Source organism: Manis pentadactyla, chromosome 10, assembly GCF_030020395.1.
Source record: "Manis pentadactyla isolate mManPen7 chromosome 10, mManPen7.hap1, whole genome shotgun sequence".
Lineage (NCBI taxonomy): Eukaryota > Metazoa > Chordata > Mammalia > Pholidota > Manidae > Manis > Manis pentadactyla.
The window spans coordinates 47119789-47129667 of record NC_080028.1 but is presented as its reverse complement, the minus strand read 5'-3'; the positions used below and the strand labels follow the sequence as shown (position 1 = coordinate 47129667).

Here is a 9879-nt window from a genome sequence, read left to right as displayed (position 1 = left end):
GGTCATTAGAGTTTTGGCATCAGGGTGAGGTGAGAAGTAACATTGTTTTGGTTAAATTAACTCATGTGAAAAAAAGTATTCAGCCTTAAAAAAAGAAGGAAATACTGCCATTTCGACAACATTTGGACCTTGAGGGCATCTGACGTAAGGCAGACAAAAAGACAAATACTGTGTGATATCACGTATATGTGGAATTTAAAAAAGCTAAGTGCATAGGAACAGAGAACAGACTGGTGGCTGCCAGAGGTAAGGAGCAGGGTAATGGGCAAAGGTGGTCAGAAGACATAAACCTCCAGTTATAACATAAACAGTTGCAGATATAATGTACAGCCCGTTGACTATAGTTAACAACAATCTATCTTTAATTATTGTTTAGAGAGTAGATCTTAAAACTTTTATCACATGAAAATATTGTAACTCTGTGACTGATGGATGTTAACTAAACTTGTTGTGGTTTTCATTTCTCAATCTATACACATATATCAAATAATTATGCCATAACTAAAGGCTGATACAATGATACATGTCAATTAATTATAATAGAACTGGAGAAAAGTAAAGGGTGGTAATGCAAAAATAAAAAAATGAGAATACCAAAAAAGTTTCCACTATAATAGCACATTAGTGTAATGCAATAGTTCACCCTCAGCATGCAGCAGGGTGGTCTTCAGTACAGATAAATGAGGAATCACACTTAACCATTCTTCTTGTGAAAGCTGGTGCTAGACCAGGAAAGAATACTGAGATAAATAAGTTTTGCCTTGAACAAACTGAAAAAGGAATAAAAAAAAATACAATAAGCATTTTTATTACTTTTTTGTATTACAGACATAAGAAGAGGTGTTGTTTGAAATTTATGAAAATTTATACTTATTGTCAATTGCAAAGGGAACCATTATAAAAGAAGGTCTATTTGTATTAAGGCCATTATGCTTACTTAAGTCTGTACTTCTAACACTAGTAAAAAAGAAACTTTGGTGTTTAATCTGAATGTAATTTCAGTACTGTACTGTAGACTTGCATTAGAACACATAGTCAAATATGAAATATTTATATGCATTTTTAATTTTGAAGGCCTTTTTAGTTTCCTAAATCTTTGAAAGACATGCCATCTTTTTTATTGAGTCCTTGAAGGCTTGTTTGACTTGCTTGTTCCATAGAGTATAAATGAAAGGGTTCATCAGAGGGATGACTGACGTGTTGAGCAAGGACACCACCTTATTAACAGCCATGCCCTCATTTGCTGGTTTCATATAGATGAAGATGCAACTTCTATAGGTGATGGAAACAACAGTCATGTGGAAAGAACAGGTGGAGAAAGCCTTTTGTTTTTGCTGAGCTGAATGAAGTCTTAAAATAGTTCTAATAATGTATATGTAGGACACAATTATACAGACTAATGTACAAATGAGGGTCAACACAGCCATGACTAGAGCAAGCTGCTCTACAAATTGAGTGTCTGAGCAAACAATCTTCAGAAGAGGAGATGCATCACAGCCAAAATGGTCAATGAGATATGAGTTACAGAAATCCAGCTGAACTCCTAGGCTAAGCGGAGGGAGTATGACAATTAACCCAATCAGCCAACACAAAGGACAAGAATGGTGCAAACCCTGTCACTCATGATGGTGGTGTAGTGCAGGGGCTTGCAGATGGCCACGTAGCGGTCATAGGACATGGCAGTTAGGAGAAAAAATTCCGCTGCCCCAACAAGGATGACAAAAAATAATTGGATGATGCAAGCATTATAGGTAACCCTTCTCTCCCGAGTTGTCAGGCTATACAGGAATCGAGGAACACAAACAGTTGTAAATATTATTTCTAAGATGGAGAAATTCCAAAGGAAAAAGTACATGGGTGTTTTAAGATGAGGGTCCATGAGAGTGAGAAGCACAATGATGAGATTTCCAGCAACAGTGAAAATGTAGGTGAGAAACAGAAATACTGAAAGAAAAACCTGTAGTTGAGGGTCACCTGTTAATCCAAGTAGGATGAATGTTATTGCAGAATGATTTTTCATCACTGTCTTAAGATAAGCTAGTAGACCATAAACTGAATCTGAGGAATAGAAAAAAAAGATAGAAATAAAGCATATAAAGATAATATTCAATAAGCTGTGTAGAGGAAAGTAGACAAGCAAGTCAGAAGAAGCACATATTTTACTTTCAGTGCATCAATAATCTGATGTAGAAGTGATTGCTCTTGCTATTTCCTGGACTCTTCTTTACCTTGTTCTTCACAATGTGGTTTATAGAAAATATCCATCTTATGTTTCATTTTCACTACATTTACAGGGTGAATTTTAAAGTAGATAGAAAATGCCAGGAGGATCTCCCAGTCCCCTGAGATTAGGGCAGACGTCCTGGTGTCCACACTCCCCAGTGCAGAGGAGGAGACCCATAAATGTCAATAGGTAGGAACATACCTGTATAAAAATTTCATTTCCCCATCTGTCAGAACAGCATATCAGCAAATTATTCTCATACCCTACAGCAATATAATACCACCAAGGCTTAGATGTATTATTTTCCATGTTTTGCAACAGTTGTCTTCAAATAACTCTTTAAAGTCCTCAGTGTCCTAGAGGAGCCTTTACTGTCTGGGTGACCAGGGAGCAGTACCTCAGTTACTGTGAAATTTCCTGACTCCCGTACATCTCCAGGATTTCTTCCTTGATCCCCTTGTGTGTTAATATACTGAAATATTCAAGTCTGTCTCCATCCCATGTATCAGTTTGAACAGCATCTGTTCTGTTTCCTTTCTTGAATTCTTGTTTCAATATCCATCTGTTGTCTATCTCCCCACCTAGTTCAAGCCTTCCCAGGATCCTGACAGATATGATGTTCTGATGGTGTTCCTCAGAGAACCAAATAGTCGCCTTAGGCTTCCATGATCATTAAGTCCTGTAATTTATGTAGAGATGATTAATCTCCCAAAAGCCATATGAAGCAACTTGCTAGCTTGACTAATAACATGAAATCTATATCCTCCAAAATAGACAGAGGAAGGTGAATACCACTTGGGGAAAGAGTTGACTTCTTTGTGTGATTCCTTTCTGTGAAGACTCACTTTGGCCCTGGGAATGTCCCTCATCATTGCCCCAGGACACCTCTTTGCTCTTCAGATTGTGCTTATTTTCCTAAAGAACTATTATTATTAGGATTAAATATGACATGGAGAAGAAATAAAAATTGGCTATTCTTAAAAGCTGAAAAGACACATCTATTCTTTGGAGTTTCCCTACAAGATTGCCCCCCTGTGTAGCTTCTTTTCTGGAATCATGTCAAAGAATCCATTGTTACACCTTCCAGGAAACCCTTGAGTATATTTTCATTTTCACATGTCCTACCTACTCACCTCCCAGTGATTGTGGCAATACTGTACTTCAAGGAAGTGTCAGAGATGAATTTGATCCTTGTCAAACTGGATCTAAAGTTTAAATATTTCCAGAAAAGGTGTAATTTTAGGATTCGAGGCAATGGGTCATCCTTAATCAATTGTAATAATCACAAATTAATGAAAATGTTAGCTTTTCAAATGCTTCCTGACCATAAACAGTATCTCTGGGACATTAAGAATACTTCCATTTATTATACAATACTGTTTTGGAGGGCATTCTTGTATGTAAATTTTTTTGTCTTCAGCAGATTAATTCCTCATTTAAGAACTAGCCAAAAGACAAGTAGCCTCTTATATTTACTGTACTTTAAAATGTGCCTTTAAAAAATGTGCCCAGATTTATATACTCCTTCCATGGGTAAGTGAGAGTCTCTGTTATCCAAAGCCCTCGAAATTCAGGCATTATTGTTTTGGATTATATTTTTAATAATTTTACTGACAAGATCATCTTACCTGATAATTATTTCATTGATACTTTTCTTATAAGTGAGGCATACTTCTTTATTTTAAATGGTTATTTCACTGCAAAGCAATCATCTTTATGTTTCCATGACCTGAAAACTTTATCAATTAATAACAAACATGTACTTAATCTCATTTTTATTTGAGTTATTCTATTGCATACATCAGTAAAAGAGCTATAATATCAGAGTCTCTAAATCCTTGAATGTATTCTAATCTAATGAACATGACAGTAGCTACTATGGACCCATGTAGGACTGAGGCAACACAAAGTATGGCCTTGATATATTCAAGGATAAGTTAAATAACTAATTAGCAGGTTGTTGTAAATGGGCAGCTGCCCCTGAAAGTTATTTCTTGCTGTCATGTTCTAAGAGTCTATGAAAAAGAGAGACACTTTTCTTTATATCTTTTTCTGGCCCCTTCCTTTATACCATTATAGCATAGCAGTCACTCCACTCTCCAGTCACGTACACAGCTGGTCTCATCCTAAATTCTGATCTCTCCCAAGAGCACTGCTCAAGAGTCATGTTCAGACTCATTATCATTTTATACAGAACAAAGTAGCATTTCAGAGATTGATTTTCAAATCCTGTCTGAACATTAAGATAATTCTTGGACTCAGATTTTCTAGCAGAAATATCTAACCTCACCTCATTGTCTTTACCCAGGAACAGATTTTATACAATTTCCAAGTTTCCCATTCCCAGATCTTTTGGCATATAAATAACAAATGGTTCACACTTATTTTCTGGTGTTTCCCCATTAGTTTTAGAAATTGAGCACAAAGTTCCACCTTGAGTCTGAGAAACACCTGTTGATATAGGCTATACTTCTGAGTTAACTTTGTCATACTTTTGAGTCCCACAGACTCTTTCAGGTATGAGTGCCTGGAAATGAGGGGTGATGAACAATGGCAAAGAGAATAGCACCGTTTTTGTTCTCATCATCACCAAGTGAACATGGAATCTGATGAGAAGTCCTACCTCACATTAAGCTATTAAATAATATTTCCCTGAAATCTGTGACTGAAAGACTGGACTAGGGTAAATAAATGATAGCAACTCTCCCAGGCAGTGGAAGTGAAGATCGTCTGACCTCATCGTTCAAAGAAATGGGTTGCTTTATAAGCTTTCATTAACAGTGGTGGGATGTGCTTTATTGGTTTCCTCTGTTTAAGTCCACTGGGAGCAATTCAGTGAACAAACAAAAATGTCCTTGGTGATCTTATTCAAACCAGTAATGAATCTACAGGGAAATTAACTTTGTCAGAAATAGCAAAAAAGAAAAATTTAACTAGCACTTGTGGGGCAGTGTCCACAAAGTTAGGAAATGCAGGCATTATAACATCAGTTGCAGCGAAAAAAAAAGTCAGATGATAAAATGGCAGTTTGGTTCTTGTTATGCTTTCTTGTCCATATGCTGTCTGAACGGCAGGGGTCATCGGATGATTTCTGCTATAGGACACACTGAAATGATCTCCTCAAGTCAGCCCTCTCCAGTTATCTCATTATTAGTTCTTAAGATGCTCTATTTCAGCTATTGGGAGAATTAAAGTGTATTTTGTTCTACTGATCATATAGTTTATCTATTTGCCCTATTAAAATATAACTAATTCATATTCATTAATCACTGCTATAGCTCAGCCACTGATATTTCATTTTTAAAACATGGAGGGACCTTGCTAAACCCAAAGTTCTCATTCTGTTTATCAAGAATGCAGGCTCTGGGTACACTGTGCTAGTATCCCCCATTTTATCAAAAGTCTAGAGCTCAGCCCCACAATTTTATAATACTCAGCAGTGTCAGCTTCATAAAGCCGAGTAGCTGGGAAGTGAGAGGTCTGAGCTGGAGCCAGACACTCAATATATGCAGGTAACTTCCTGTGCTGGCTCACAGCCCGTCTCCCTATCCCAAAGAAATATTAAAAATTCCATACACCTTCATATCATCACATCAATCACACTCACAGTGGAAAGGCCTTCAGATCTTTTATAAATGTGGGTCATTTATTGAGAGAGCATGGCAGGCCCTGGACAGCAGCGACACTGAGCTTCTACCTGGGGGAAACACAGCCTGAGATAGGGCAGGACAGACAGGCTTGGAGAAACAGAGGTGGGATACGTTCACATGGGTCTCTTTCTGTACCTCCTGTTTTATTGTTTGGTCTATTTTCACACTACTGCCAATATAATTTTGTTCTTTTTCAGGGGTGTTTTTCCAGGGTTAGTCCTCTGCATTTCCATGCCAATTTTAGAATCAGCCTGACACTTAACACGAAAATAGTTTGCTAGGATTTTGATAGTTTTTGTTAAATTAATGGATCAGTTGACCCAACCAATTGTCAGTTTGGTCAATAATATAAAAGTTTACATTTTTAGAGTACTGAGTCTTTAATTTGTTAATATGGTGTGCCCATTCATTTATTTAGTTATTCTTTATTTATTTCAATATTTTATATGTTTTGCCTTTGGGTGCATATATGTCTGTGTATTTAGAGTTATTGTACATGACTCATTAAGTTTTTTCATAACTATTTGTTGTTTTGGGTGCTATTATAAATGAAACCACTGAAAATACTTACCTTCTAATTTTTCACCTCTTGTATATAGAAGTAAAATTATTGTACAGTGACTTTGTATGCATGAACTTTAAGGTGCCTTTAAAATTCTAAAACTTTTTCTTAGATTATTTTGAATTTTCTTCATAAAAATTTCTTTTCTAAATAAACTCTATTTGTGCTTTCCTTTTAAATTCTTATATCTTTTGTCCCTTTCTGTTGTTTTATTGCTCTGGCAAGAGCCTCCAATGCAATGTAGAGAGAAGTGATATAATGAATATCCCTGTTTTATTCATGGTCTCAAAAGTAAGCTATCAACATTTCAATATTAGATATGATGTTTGCTTAGTATTTGTGTGTATGGGGGCAGTTTATCATGTTAAGGATGCTCCCTCTTTTTGTTTCTAAAAGGCTATCATTAATAGATATGGAATTTATCAAACGTTTTAAAATCTATTGATAGAATCATAGGATTTTTATTCACATTGTATTAATGTGGTAAAATTATGTTAATTGAGTTTCAAATCTCAAACCAGCCTTTGATCTCAGGATTAATAAAAGTTTATCCTGATTTACCATCCTTTTCATATGTCATTGGGCTTATTTTGCTAACATTTTTTGGGGGGTGCTTTTTGTGTATTTGATCACAAGTGAGATTATCCGGAAATATTCCTTTCTTGTAATGTCTGACAGGCTTTTTTTTTTTGAAAAGCAGAGTTATTAAGATATAATTCATATACCACATAATTTACCTATGTTAAGTTTACAATTCAGTGGTTTTTAGTATATCCACACATATGTTCCACCATCATTTTCATCAATTTTGAAATATTTTCCTCACCACAAAAGAGGCTCCATTTTAGCTATAATCCTGACTACCCCACTCCCATCCTTAACAATCACTAGCCTACTTTCTATGTTTATGGATTTCTCTAATCTGGGATTTCAAATGAATGGAATCATATGATATTTAGTCTTTGTGAAGGGATTCTGGTTCTTAGCATAATGTTTACAAGGTTCATCCAAGTTGTAGTATGTATCAGTACTTCATTTTTATGGCCAAATAATATTCATCTTAGTAGTAAACAGAAAACACCCATGCAGAGATTGTCATTTTGAATAAAGTATAAGGCACAGGTAAATGCTGTTCTAGGATATCTATGAAATATAAATGTATACGAATATACCACATATATTTTATCCATTCATCCATTCAAGTACATTTGGGTGTCTTCTACCTTTCGGCTTTTATGAATATTTCTGCTCTAAACACTTGTATATGGGTTTTTGTGTGGATGTATGTTTTCATTTCTCTTGGGTATATTTAGGAACGGAATTTCTGTGAGAAAAGCCATATGATAACTCTATGTTTAATCATTTGAGGAACTGCAAGATTATTTTCCAAAGTGACTGCATCACTTTACATTCCCAACAGTGCTGTGTGAAATTCTAGCTCTCCTAGTAACTGTGAAGTGGTATCTCATTGCCATTGTGGATTGCATTTTAATGATGATTAAGGATATTCAACAAATTTTCTTGTGTATATTGGTTATTTATATATCTTTTTTGATGGAAGGATATCATTATTAGTTATAATGTACTTTAAAACCACATACATATATCATGTATACAGATAAACATATGCCTTAGTAAACTTTAATACAATGAATGCGTCTATGTAACCAGAGCCAGAATAATAGACAAATTATTTTGAAAGAATCCTTTTCATACTAAAGAATACTTAATGGTCCAAAGGTGCCAGGAATATTGACCTTTATAGTTACAATGATTCCTTTTAATTTTTCTTGATCTTTATATAAGTGGAATATACAGTTTCTGCTTTTTGACATCCAAAATTATATTTGTGAACTTTACATGTTCTTACACAAAATTATATTTTTGAGCTTATACAAGTTGCTTCGTTTAGTTATATTCTGACCATTTTCAATGCCTGAATATATAAATATTTATTCTTTTATCTACTCAAGGTCATAAGGGTGATTCAAGTTTAAGGAAATTACAAACAATGCTGCTAAGCTCATTTTTGTACACTTCATTTTGATCATATATATATTCCTTTTGCTTCACTATTATACACTTAGGAGTGTTATTATTGTATCAGAGGTGAATGTTTAGTGATAATAGGTGACAGAAACTTACTCCAAAGTAATGGTACTAACTAATACTCCCACACTAATAGTATATGAAATTTCTAGTGGGGCTCTCTTGTCCCCTCCTGACCTCAGCCAGGAGCTCTGTCCTCTCTGTTTATCTAAAAGCTTCAGGCTTGATCTCCTAAAAAAATAAATAAGTAAAGAGGGATAGGAACAGTGTGAAGTAAAAAAAAGAACAAAAATAAGAAATCTCTAGCTCCAAATCCTCAGCAATACAAGATATTGTCTTATTCATTTTAGACATTATAGTGATTGTGAAACATGGGAAAAATAGAAAACAAGTAACAAGATGATAAATGTATATCCAAATATGAAGAATTATCATATTATGTGAAGTACAAGGCCAAACTATATGTTGTCTAAGGCACCCCTTTGATCAGTAAATGTACAGATATGGTAAAAGTGGAAGGTTGGAAATAGACAATACGTAATTAAGCAGAATATTTCAAAACTACTTTCTCTGGACTTGAAAGAATGTGTACAGAGAGAATTAGAACAGACATAGAAGACTGGAATAGCACTAACATTTATCTTGTCCAAAATGATTTTTATGTATCAGAACACGAAACAGCAACAGAACATACATTCTTCTTAAGTGTATATGGACAATTCACCACCATAACCTATATTCTAGTCCATAACAATATTTAAACAATTTTGATAGAATTCAAATGCAAGAATATTCACTCACCAAAAAGGAATTCAACTATAAATAAAAGAATTAATTTGTTTATGATTTCATATTATCTCCACTTTTGGATTATTGATTTTTAATGATACAAAAATATTTTTGGTGGCTACCCTATTGTTTAAATAGTGGTTGGTCAGGAGGATTTTGTTTAATTTTCACATATTTGTAGCTTAAAAATTTTTTCTTCTGGTATTAATTTCAAGTTTTATAGCATTGTGGGTCAGAAAAGTTACCTCAAATCACTTCAATCTTATTAAATTTAAGACTTGTAGCCTAACACAAGACCTAACATGTAGAACGGGCTGTATATGCTTGGTCTATTTGGTCTAGAGTGTTGCTCAGGTGCTCTGTTTCCTTATTGAATTTCTGCTTGGATACTTTAACATTATTGACATTGAAATATTGAGGTCTCCTAATATTTTTGTATTTCTGTCTGTTTCTCCTTTCAGTTCTGTTAATATTTGCTTTCTATATTTAGGTGTTCTGATGTTGGTTGTGTATGTATTTATACTGTTATATCTTTACGATTAATTGTTTATTGAGATATTATTTATGCAGAACATTGTATAAATTTAAAATATACAATGTACTTA

General features: G+C 34.4%; 1 pseudogene; it reads right to left on the bottom strand.

Moving 5' to 3' along the window:
• Nucleotides 1-1088: 1088 nt before the first annotated feature.
• On the bottom strand, nucleotides 1089-2020 carry LOC130679324 (olfactory receptor 6C2-like; annotated as a pseudogene).
• Nucleotides 2021-9879: the final 7859 nt, after the last annotated feature.